At 38.6% G+C, this 12,614-nt stretch overlaps 1 pseudogene; it reads left to right on the top strand.

The window, feature by feature from the left end:
• The first annotated feature begins 185 nt into the window (after positions 1 to 185).
• On the top strand, positions 186 to 12,152 carry LOC135231542 (large ribosomal subunit protein mL42-like; annotated as a pseudogene).
• Positions 12,153 to 12,614: the final 462 nt, after the last annotated feature.

Here is a 12,614-nt window from a genome sequence, read left to right as displayed (position 1 = left end):
GGATGGAAAATAAAGCTTTTATTATAGTGGTTATTTTCCCAGGTAAAAATTCAAAAAGGGGGGAGTACAGAATTGTAGGCTCAGCTAGCAGTCTCCACCAAAGGTGATTGATAGGTAGTTTTTTTTTTTTTTTTTAAATAGGTAGATTTTTAAGTTTATTTCCAGAGGGAATAGTCAGATATTTTACTTAGATATTTGTTTCAAAAACATGTCCAGTAGATAGAGTTCTTAAAAGTAAGCTTGAGCTTTATTCACATAAGAATAAAAGACTCCCAAATGTGTATAATGACACACTCCCAAGTCAGTATTTTTTTTTTTAATTTTTATTGTGCTTTCAGTGAAAGTTTACAAATTAAGTCAGTCTCCCACACAAAAACCCATATATACCCTGCTACACACTCCCAGTTGCTCTCTGCCTAATAAGACAGCCACTCCCTCCCTCCACTCTCTCTTTTCGTGTCCATTTCTCCAGCTTCTAACCCCCTTTACCTTCTCATCTCCCCTCCAGGGAGGAGATGCCAACATAGTCTCAAGTGTCCACCTGATCCAAGAAGCTCACTCCTCACCAGCATCCCTCTCCAACCCATTGTCCAGTCCAAACCATGTCTGAAGAGTTGGCTTTGGGAATGGTTCCAGTCCTGGGCCAACAGAAGGTCTGGGGTCCATGACCACCGGGGTCCTTCTAGCCTCAGACCATTAAGTCTGGTCTTTTAACGAGAATTTGGGGTCTACATCCCACTGCTCTCCTACTCCCTCAGGGGTTCTCTGTTATGTTCCCTGTTAGGGCAGTCATCTGTTGTAGCCGGGCACCGTCTAGCTCTTCTGGTCTCAGGCAGATGTAGTCTCTCTTTTATGTGGCCCTTTCTGTCTCTTGGGCTCGTGATTACCTTGTGTCCTTGGTGTTCTTCATTCTCCTTTGATCCAGGTGGGCTGAGACCAATTGATGCATCTTAGATGGCCACTTGCTAGCGTTTAAGACCCCAGACACCTTTCTCCAAGGTGGGATGCAGAATGTTTTCTTAATAGATTTTATCGTGCCAATTGCCAAGTCAGTGTATTTTAAAGATAGAAATGCAAGTTTTCATCGATCTGAGGCTTTCCCTTTTGAAATGAAATACAAATGAAATGCTCTTCAAATATTTAAAAGTTTTATCATAGCATCAGAGAATAGAACTCTGTATATGTGCTATTTTTATTTGGAAATGCAGTCTTGAGGGATACAATATATCATTTGCAGGAATTGTCAACATTTAAGAGACTATTACGTATGAGAATATTAGTAAAGTATCAACTGAGGTAGAAAGTTTTATAAATACATGCTAATTTTTAGACTCTCATTGTGTCTTAAGCGTAAATATCCAGTATGTAATATGATTTTCTTTTCCAAATTATGGGAAGCTTCAGAAAAAGAAGTATTTGGTATAATGGGGAAAAGGTTTGGTACTCTCTAAATCTTTTTTTTTTTTTTCTTTTTAAGTTTTAGAGTAAATATTTTGCTTTGAAGTTGATAGGTTAAATTACGTTGAAACACATCCAACTCTTATAGATTGTCATTTCCGTACGTGTTGAGGCCAGGGTCATACACAAGGGGAAGACACCACGTGAGGATCTGTCCACAAGGTAAGGAATGTCAAGAAACACCCAGGGCTAACAGCTGAAACAGACAACGATCTTTTCTTAGAGCTGACAGAACGTAGTCCTACCAACACCCTGAATTCCAGCTTCTAGCCTCCAGAACTGTGAGAAAATAAAATTGTTCTTTAAGCCACCTACTTTGTGGTATTTTGTCACTGCAGCCGTAGGAAACTAAGACAGTCATAGGAATGAATGGAGAACTAGAGTAGAGGCACCGTCTGTCCTTCACATGGGACTCTAGGATAGCTGTGGTAGGCAGGATTCTAAAATGGCCACAAGATTTCTCCCCTGGTGTACATACCTTACAAAATGTCTGGGACTGTGAATTTGGTGAATCTTATTCCTGTGATTAGGTAATATAGTATAGCACCAAAAACGCAAACCAAACCCATTGTGTTAAGTCAATTCTGACTCATAGTGACCCTATAGGACAGAGACTGCCTCATAGGGTTTCCAAGGAGCACCTGATGGATGTAAATTGCTGACCTTTTGGTTAGCGGCCATATCACTTTACTATGCCACCAGGGTTTCTGTAGTATGGCACAGTTGACCTTAAAATAGGGTGATGAGCTGGGTGTCTTGACGGAATCACATAGGCCAGTTAAAAGCAGAGAGGTTTGTTTTTCCATCCAGTTGCGGTAGAGCAAGTTAGTGATTTGAAGCACAAGAAGAATTTGGCATGCTGTTGCTGACTTAAAGAGGGAAAGAGCCACGTGATAAGGAAAAAGGGTGGTCTGTACAAGGTGAGAGCAGCCCCTGGCTGATAGCCAGCAGAGGAATGGGTGCTTCAGTCCTACAACTAACAGGAAGGAAGTGAATTCCATATGTTTGGAAGAGGACCCTGTACCTCAGATAAGAACTGCAGCCTAGGCTGACACCTTGATTTCAGCCCAGTGAGACTCAGAGCAGAGAACCCACCCACACCGTGCCCAGACTTTGCTGAGATACTGTGAGATAATAAGTCTGTATTGTTTTAAGATGATGTATTTGTAGAAATTTGTTACCTAGCAATAGAAAAACCATTACAATAGCTGACCTCATCTCTCAAGAAATAAGTTGCCTAATTTTCTCCCAGCCCCCATTCTCACACCCATACATACATACACCTCTTTTGTAATTACGTACATGTTGGGCAGTCTCAAGGGAGCCCTGGTGGTGCAGTGGTTAATGCACTGGGCTGCTAACCAAAAAGTCGGCAGTTTGAAGCCACCAGCCGCTCTGCAGAAGAAAGATGTGGCAGTCCGCTTCTGTAAAGATTGACAGCCTTGGAAACCCTATGGGGCGGTACTACTCTATCCTATAGGATCTCTATGAGTTGAAATACGATTCGATGGCAGTACATTGCAAATCTCATGAACTGTGAATTGTTCTTTATTGCTCTGACTAGCCACCAAATGTTATGAAGTGTAAGAGATGTTAATAAAAATGGGAGTTTTAAGGGTGATTGAATTTTTCTGGTATTTTCTAATTTTTTATAATGTTTACACTTTTTTTAAAAGAAAAAAAAAAATTAAAGCAAGAACTCTTGAATGGTGGAGCATACCCCAAAACCATCTCCCAGTTAATGGCCCAGAGCTGAGCTGTCCAAACAGGACTGGCTACTAATTTTTTTTTCTTTTTATTCTTTGTGCTGACTTTCCCTGTGGGACTGGCTACTAATTTGCAATGCCCAGTCAAAATGAAAATTTGGCACCACTTGTTCAAAAATTAAACATTTCAAGATAGCAACAGCAGGATGTTTGTGAACATGGGCCCTGTGTCAAATACCCATAGAACCAGCCCTGTGCTTAGACCTTCTCCAGGATCTTCATGCCAAAGGCCATTTGTTGCCTAAAGGCCCCACTCACTGCTGCTTCTGTTTGGGTGCATATTTGCAAACTAACTTCCCCAGATGCCATTATTCAGAGCAACTGAATCCTGTCAGAATTTTCTCTTAAGTATGGGTGTACGTGTACTCTTTGACATAAGGTAGATTATTCTTAAAATTATTATACTGCTTTTCTCAAAATTATAGCATGAGTATTTACTTTGTGTCAATCTTTAAGACTAGAATTTAGAATATTCACTTATTGCACTTTAAAAGGAATGAAGAGTTAAATAAATTTAAGCAAGAATTGGGGGGGAATAATGATTGAGACAAAATGGTGAGCTTACACTGAGGAGCTGTCAAGGAGTGAAAATAGGTGTGCCTAGAAGCAGATTTTAAAAGCAGTTTTTCAAGACATTGTTTTTCATACTATGTGACAAGCATATTGATTCATCATGGCAGCACCAAAAACCAAAACCCACTGCCGCTGAGTTGATTCTGAGTCAGCGACCCTGTAGGACAGAGTAGAGCTGCCCCATAGAGTTTCCAAGGAGCACTTGGAGGATTTGAACTGCTGACCTCTTGGTTAGCAGCCATAGCACTTAACCATTATGCCGCCAGTGTTTCCATCATGGTGACAGCACCTGGAGGATTTGAACTGCTGACCTCTTGGTTAGCAGCCGTAGCACTTAACCGTTACGCCACCAGGGTTTCCATCATGGCAATAGCAGCAGTAAAATGGCTAATATCAGACTATCTTGAAACATTTTTTTCCAATCCCAAATAGAACTTTATATTGTGTTTGTCATAAATCTACATGTTATTTTCTTCCAGGTAACTATAATTGTGAGATAGAAATTGCTTTGACCTCTGATGGTAAGGCAATAGATACTACCATCCTGTGGATATTGCATATCTACACAAAAAATCTATCCCTTGACCAGATACTGTGCATAATAATGAAGAAACACATGATCACATGCTGAAAGCCCAGTTAGAAGAATAAGATGAACACCTTAACTAGGACCCATTATAGTGCAACTTAGCAAAATGCTGTTTACTACTAAGCACCATCAGTATCCTCATGGACAATATTACAGATGTCATAGGAAACAGAATTCTCCAAAAGACAGGTAATTTTGAGGTTCTCACTAGAAATCAAAGAGAAATGTTATCCCTTGCCTCATTTGCCATTTAAGAATATGCAATCTGGTATATTCACTAATATGTAGTGAAGTAATAATAATAAAGTATTCATATTAAAAAAGAAAAAGAATAAAGAGTGAATGAAAGGCCCCTGCCCTCCAAAGAACTCATATAGCAAGATAAAAAGACAGGATTGGAGTGAGACATAGTTACTATTTTAGGAGAGTAAGTAGCATTACTACATAAACTGTATAACTTGTTTTCTCCTCAAAATATCTTACAAAATATAAGTATTATTGCAGTTTTTTTCTGGTAAGAAAACAACCTTGGCGAGGTCACAGAACTAATGTGTTGTTATTAGGTGCCATCGAGTCAGTTCCAACTCATAGCAACCCTGTGTACAACAGAACAAAACACTGCCTGGTCCTGCTTCATCCTCACAATCATTGTTATGGTTAAGCCCATTGTTGCAGCCACTGTGTCAGTCCATCTCTTTGAGGGTCTTCCTCTTTTTCATTGACCCTCTACTTTACCAAGCATGATGTCCTTCTCCAGGGACTGATTCCTCTTGACAACATGTCTGAAGTATGTGAGATGTAGTCTCGCCATCCTTGCTTCTAAGGAGCATCCTGGTTGTACTTTTTCCAAGACAGATTTGTTCGTTCTTTTGGCAGTACACAGTATATTCAGTATTCTTTGCCAACACCACAAAGGCGTCAATTCTTCTGTCTTCCTTATTCATTGTCGAGCTTTCACATGCATATGATGCGACTGAAAATATCATGGCTTGGGTCAGGCGCACCTTAGTCTTCAAGGTGACACCTTTGCTTTTCAACGCTTTAGAGAGGTCTTTTGCAGCAGATTTGCCCAATGCAATGCATCTTTTGATTTCTTGACTGTTGCTTCCATGGGTGTTAATTGAGGATCCAAGTAAAATGAAGTCCTTGACAACCTCAATCTTTTCTCCATTTATCATGATGTTGCTTATTGGTCCAGTTGAGGGGATTTTTGTTTATGTTGAGGTGTAATCCATACTGAAGGCTGTGGCCTTTGATCTTCATCAATAAGTGCCTCAAGACCTCTTCACTTTCAGCAAGCAAGGTTGTATCACCTGCATAATGAAGGTTGTTAATGAGTCTTCCTCCAATCCTGATGCCCCGTTCTTCGTATATGCTGCATTCTTCTTCAAGTCCAGCTTCTTGGATTATTTGCTCAGCATACAGATTGAATAGGTATGGTGAAAGAATACAACCCTGGTGCACATCTTTCCTGACTTTAAACCATGAAGTATCCCCTTGTTCTGTTTGAACAACTGCCTCTTGATCTATGTACAGGTTCCTCATGAGCACAATTAAGTGTTTTGGAGTTCTCATTCTTCCCAATGTTATGCATAATTTGTTATAATTCACACAGTCGAATGCCTTAGCATAGTCAATAAAACAGGTAAACATCTTTTGAGTATTCTCTGCTTTCAGCCAGCATCTATCTGACATCAGCAGTGACACCCCTGGTTCCACATCCTCTTCTGAATCTGGCCTGAATTTATGGCAGTTCTGTGTCAATGTCCTGCTGCAGCTGTGTTTGAATGATCTTCAGCGAAATTTTACTTGTGTATGATACTAATGTTATTGTTTAATAATTTCTGCATTCAGTGGAATCACCTTTCTTGGGAATGGGCGTAAATATAGACTTCTTGCAGTCAGCTGGCCAGGTAGCTGTCTTCCAAATTTTTTGGTATAGATGAGTGAGTACTTGCAGCACGCATCTGTTTGTTCAAACATCTCAGTTGGTATTCCGTCAATTCCTGGAGCCTTGTTTTTCACCAATGCCTTCAGTGCAGCTTGGACTTCTTCCTTCAGTACCATTGGTTCCTGCTCGTATGGAACCTCCTGAAATGGTTGAACGTTGACCAGTTCTTTTTATACAGTGACTCTGTATTCCGTCCATCTTCTTTTGATGCTTCCTGAGTCATCTAATATTTTTCCCATAGAATCATTCAATATTGCAACTTGAGGCTTGATTTTTTTCTTCAGTTCTTTCAGCTTGAGAAATGCAAAGTGTGTTCTTCTCTTTTGGTTTTCCATCACCAGGATTTTGCACATGTCATTATAATACTTTACTCTGTCTTCTCGAGCTGCCCTTTGAAATCTCTGTTCAGCTATTCACAGAACTAATAAGTAATAAAAAGAGACTTCGAAACTACATGATAACCCTTGAAGCCATGGCTCCTGGATGCTCTGCTAACCCAGAACTGAAACTATTCCTGAAGCCCATTTTTCAGACAAAGATTAGATAGGCCTATAAAACAAGAAATAATACACACGAGGAACGTGTTCTTATTTACATCAAATGTATGAGAGCAAACGGGCAACTCCTGTTTAAAAGCAGGACGAGAATGCAGAAAGGGACAAGAACTGGACGAATGGATACAGGGAACCCAGGGTGGAAAGGGGGAGCATGCTGCCATATTGTGGGGATTACAACCAATGTCACAAAACAGTATGTATAAACTTTTGAATGAGAAATTAAGTTGTAAATTTTCACCTAAAGCAAAATTAAAAAAATTTTTTTTAATTAGATTTTTAAAAAACTATATGATATTGGGAAACCCTGGTGGTGTATCGGTTAAGTGCTACAGCTGCTAACCAAAGGATCGGCAGTTTGAATCCTCTGGGCACTCCTTGGAAACTCTATGGGGCAGTTCTGCTCTGTCCTATAGGGTCACTATGAGTCAGAATTGACTCGACAACACTGGGTTTGGTTTTTTGGTTTTTTAACATGATATTGAGTCAGGAGACCTGAATTCTAGTCCCAGTTCTAACTGCTAACTAGTTGTGTGACTTTGGTAAATTATTTCAGTTCTCTGGTATTCATTTTATTTCCTATAATATGATTGGAATTGGAATACCTTACAGTTCTAGCATTCTTTAATTTTAATATCATAGTGAATTTAAATGGTCTCTAGGTCTGACTACATGAAGCTTTTTGAATCTATCCTTTAAACTAAGTCTTCTATTTTTAAGGTCTTTAGGAGGTGGCTTTCATTTTACTACAATTTAGAACCATTTGGGAATCAACCTTGGTCCTAATTTTTAACATATTAATATATCACAGGTTTAAATCCTCAATGTTTCTTATTTTTGTTTCCTTTTAACTAAATAACTGTAATTTCTTTATCCAGTCCTCAGAAATCTATTTTATTTTCACAGCTTTCCTCTGATCTACTCACAAGTCCTCTCTGACCTTCAAGATTGTTTCTAAACTGGACACATTTTCAAGAATCAAGTCACTGATTATCCGTCTCATTTTGCTCTTACAGGCATTGTCTTTCCCCTCTCTTTTTCCCCCTCAGTGTACTAAAGCAGTGCTTCTCTGGGGATCATGTTAAGATGCAAATTCTCTTTCAGCATGTCTGGGGTTGAACTTGAGACTCTTCTGCCTTTCCAACAAACTTGCAGGTAGGGCTGGCTGATGCTGCTGGCCCATGGACTAAACTTCGAGGAGCAGAGTATACTTTAATGAAATGTGCCTTGTTAAAGAGGTTTGTTAATAGCCTAAAACTCCACAATCCTAAATAGTAGCAATTCACAGGATTGTTTTGGTGCAGTGGTGTATTCTTTTTCCAGAAACGCTCCAAGGGCATGCCTCAGTTCTTCGGGGCAATTACAAAGACTTCAGATACTTAGATGCCTCTTCATTGTCTATCCTGCTGAATCTAGCTCTACTTCCTATAAAGACAATAAGAACCAGAAGGCAATCTTGACTGGCCTATAGGTCAGTCCTGGGCGCCATAGAATCAGAAATCCAATTCAAGCCCTAAAAGTAAATCCAACCAAACCCATTGCCATCGAGTCAATTCTGGCTTATAGCGACCCTATCGGATGGAATAGAACTGCCCCCATAGGGTTTCCCGGGAGAGGCTGGTGGATTCGAACTGCTGACCCTTTGGTTAGCAGCCATAGCTTTTAACCACTGCGTCCCCAGGGCTCCATAGTCCAATCAGGCCCCTCTAAATAAATAGCCAAAGGTGATAATGTTCAAGCTTACCTACCTCAGAATAACTTACCATAGCTCATGTGCACTCATCAAAGAGGAATTACTAGACACATAAATAAACTGCTAGAGAGGGACCTGGTGTGGCAAATGACTTAGTGCAGGGTTTCTCAACTTAAGCAGTATTGATATCTTGGGCCAGATAATTCCTTGTTGTGGGGGCTTTCCTGTGCATTGTAGCATGTTTGCCAACATCCCCCCTGGCCTCTACTACTCAGTAGCGCATCCTCCAAGTTGTGACAACCAAAAATGTCTCCAGACACTGACAGATGTCTCCTAGGGAATAAAATTGCCCCCATTTAAGAACCACTTACCTAATGCTTAAAAGTCCATACTTGGGTCAAGTGAAGATACAGCAATTGTATATGCTAAACGGGTTTCTCTTAAAGCTACTGATCTAGAATGTTTTTCTCCATCTATAAAAATTTCTTTATCACCAAGCCCCAAAATTTCTTCACTACTCTGTCACAGTACAGAAATCATCATCTGAGTGTTTAATAAATATTTTTGATCCCTGACTCAATCACCTACTTCTTGTGTTGGATACATATTAGGATTGTTTTCCTGCCCAGGTATTATGTGTATTATAGCACACATCTATTAGTTTAAATCTTATTTTAAAGTTCTTTTGTAGTGCAAGTCAAAATTATATCTCAATTCTTCCCTTTTTAAATGCTGTCTCTGATACAATAGTGTATTCATTTACTTTTACAACATTTGAATTTTTTAGCTCCTGGTTGAAACTAGCTCTCAAGGAGAGTTAGGAAAGGTCTTCCATTACGGTCTCATAAGCTGCTTCCAAGGCAACTGCAGGCAGGCCCTAGACTGGGTGGAGTGGCTCTGTTAATAGAAGAAGTGGGATTGGAATTCATAGTCACTTTCCTATCAGATAAGGCTTTTTCAGAAAATGGGAGGTAGGGTCCTTTATTGACCCCCACCACATCTTCAGATGAGGTTGGTTGTAGGGAATATATAGTTAAACTGTAATGGATTGACCAAACCCTTTTGCCTAATACAGTCTATGATTTTGTGCATCCAGTTGGGTATCTATTTTTAAATGGGAAATGTGATAGTTCTGTTGTAGACAGAATTTTCAATGTGCTCTATAAGCACTTATGGAAAAATCTGTCTTGGGCCAAAAGCTAAATCTATCCTATTTCTTCGTGTCAGTGCAAACCAATGTTTTTGTGATGAAGGTTCATATGGAAACAAAATATTTATGTGGATGTTTCCTAACACAGAAATTCTTAGAAACTCCCATTGTTGATGGAAGATATTACTTAGTAAAGAATTAGTTTGTCTTTTATATTTAAATGATAAATTTTCAGTCCTATATTTAAAAACAACTGGCTAAATATATTTTAAATTTAAATACCAGTTGCCACATAGTATTTTCTAATCAGTTCAAAATGAAATCTTGCTCATTCACATTCTTTCTACCATTCTACAGTTATACTCTGGATTTTGTTACATACCAAAAACACAACTCTCTTCTTAACCCAGTCCAAGCAATATTTTATTATCCTCAGTTCAGTGTGAAAGAATATTCCTTGAAGGATCTATTGACAACTTTGCCCTTGACACATTTAAACCTAGAAAAATGCCCTATTGCAAAAATTTTGATGCTTAAAAATACTTAATTTGGCAAATATTCTTGGGTGCCTATTATTACATGCAATAAAACCCCAAAATGTGAAAATACAAGAAGTGTAGGATTATGTCTTACGACTCAAAGAATTATGCCTTCAAAGAATTTACAATTTAATTGAAGAAGTAAGACATATACATATGTAATATGTAATGCTTTATAAAGCACCTTGGTAATTGACATAAACAAAGTAGGTTAGGGAAGGGGGAGATGATCGTATAGCATTGTGTTTTATATCAGTGAATCAACTGATATAAAAGAAGCTTTATGGAAGAGGTAAACTTGATCCATACCTTAAAGGATGAGAAGGATTTGGAGACAGAAAGAACTTAATAGAGGTTTCCAGATGAGGGGAACAACATGAGCCAAAATGGGAGTGCATACAGTATAGCCGTGTGGTAGTGATGAGGTTGCTGGTCTGATGAAGTTAAGGGTTTAAAGTAGAGGACAGTGGATTATAAAAACCTTTTAAATGGGATTTGACCAGTTTATGGATAGGTCTGAAAGACAATTAGAGGTGTTTGAATTTTTTCTTGGCAGCTCTTAGGAAGTAAAGGGGAGTGAGTGATGTGGAAGAATAAGAATCTGGGGAGAATTAAAGATAGTGTGCAGCTTGGGAAGAAGGGGACAGACAGGCTGACAAAGGAAAATCTAGTAGTAAGCCAGGTAAGAAGTGATTAAAAACCTGGACGAGAGTGATGTCAGAGGGAATGGAAAGAAAGGGATAGATGCTTTGAATTTGAAAATGAAAAAAAGCAAAAACTTAACAGACTATATGCTACATGAGGGCATTTTCTGTGGATTTATATTTAAATGATAAATTTTCAGTCCTATATTTAAAAACAACTGGCTAAATATGTAGTTTCTTAGAGAACTCTGTGCCCTTCGGCAAATTTTTAAATTCTGAAAGTCTTAACACTGTCCATTCATGTTTTCATTTACACAATAAATATTTACTGAGTTCCTGTTATGTGGCATACATTGTTCTAGGAATACAACAATAAACTGGGGATATAGCAATGAACAAACCAGACAAAAATCACTGCTTTCGTGGGGCTTACGTTCTAGTGGGAGAAATTACACAATAAGCTGATAAATAACCAAAATATAATATTACAGATGGTAATAAGTACTGTGGATTAAAATAAAGCCTGGAAGGGGGATAGGGAGTAGCAGGTAGTGTAAATTTGGTCTGTAAAAGTAGGGCTGCCTGGGAAGGTGGCATCTGAGCAAAAACCTAATGGAGCTGAGCAAGCTGGTCTTGTGGCAGTAGCTGGGAAAAGAGCAATTTAGGCAAAAGGAATAGCTACTGGTAAGGTCCTGAGGCAGGGGCATGCCTGGCGAGGACAAAAGCAGGACTAGGTATGGAAGTCTAGGAGGCCATTTTAAGTACTTTGGCTTTTACTGAATGAGATAGGAAGTCGTTGGAGTGTTTTTTTTTTGTTTGTTTGTTTTGGCTTATTTAAGAGTACCAGCTTTGTATAAAGATAATTAAGTGCTACACAAATGTAAAAAAAAAAAAAGTACCAGTTTGCCTTGGATAGTTGAGACAATGCTCTTTTATTCTTTTTCTAGTTGGAAGAATTGGCTTTTTGTTGTTATAGTTGGAAAAGTCCTAGTTTATTATCTACTGGTCTCGTGTTAATATGATCTGGAAGATAGCTTAACTGTGGCACATAAAAACACATGTATTCCGAAATAAATTGCTATCTTTTTAAATGCCTCTCCACCCAAATAATAGACTAGTTCCTGTTTGGAGAATAGAGTGGGCTTTCAAATGTTTTTGCACAAGTACTCCCAAAATAACTTTGAAAAACTATGTACTGATTTCCATATTTTCAGATTGATATTAAAAACTTACCATAATTGTAATTCTAACATGCTATAAATAATGACTTTTTAATAGACTTTTAAATAACTATTTGAACTATTTAGTAAAAGCTAACTAATTATAGCAATTCCAAACCTACCACCATCCATTTAAAAATTTGTTCTTTAACAGTTGGAAATTTTTATCTTATTCTTTTTTTCCCTCCAGGTCATGTTTCTATTCCACTTCTCTCAGAGAAGTGCCTGAAAATACAGGCAGTCATCACTTTGCACAGTACTGCAAACCAAAAAGCCAAATAGTTGCAGTTGAGTCAATTCAGAGTAGAACTGCCCTGTAGGGTTTCTGAGGCTGTAATTTTACAGAAGCAGACTGCCACATCTTTCTCCAGCCACAGTAGTGCAGGACTGTAAAAGGGACCATACATGCTGAAACTGTGCAAAACAATCTTAATAATGGGAAAAATTAGGATTATTCTGTTGCCTTTAAAAATGTCA

The sequence above is a fragment of the Loxodonta africana genome, chromosome 6 (assembly GCF_030014295.1).
Source record: "Loxodonta africana isolate mLoxAfr1 chromosome 6, mLoxAfr1.hap2, whole genome shotgun sequence".
NCBI classification, from domain to species: domain Eukaryota; kingdom Metazoa; phylum Chordata; class Mammalia; order Proboscidea; family Elephantidae; genus Loxodonta; species Loxodonta africana.
The sequence above is the reverse complement of the archived record's forward strand: the minus strand, read 5'-3'. Positions and strand labels throughout refer to the sequence as shown.